Below are 280 nucleotides of genomic sequence, written 5' to 3' on the forward strand. Positions count from 1 at the left end.
CCGGGCCCTGCAACCCCGGAGCCCAGCAGCCCCGGAGCCCCGGAGCCCCAGAGCCCTGCTGCCCTGCAGCCCCCGAGCCCTGGAGCCCTGGAGCCCAGCAGCCCCGGAGCCCTGCAGCCCTGCAGCCCCGGAGACCCGGAGCCCCGGAGCCGTCGAGCCCTGTGGCCCCCCGAGCCCTACAGGCCCGGGGCAGGCAGATTGGGCGTCATTTCGCTCCCGGCCATCTGGTCTCCAGGATCGCCTAGGCCATCTGGTCCCCCGCAATGCTTTCCAATGGGGG

The sequence above is a fragment of the Lissotriton vulgaris genome, unplaced genomic scaffold (genome assembly GCF_964263255.1).
Source record: "Lissotriton vulgaris unplaced genomic scaffold, aLisVul1.2 SCAFFOLD_6507, whole genome shotgun sequence".
Lineage (NCBI taxonomy): Eukaryota > Metazoa > Chordata > Amphibia > Caudata > Salamandridae > Lissotriton > Lissotriton vulgaris.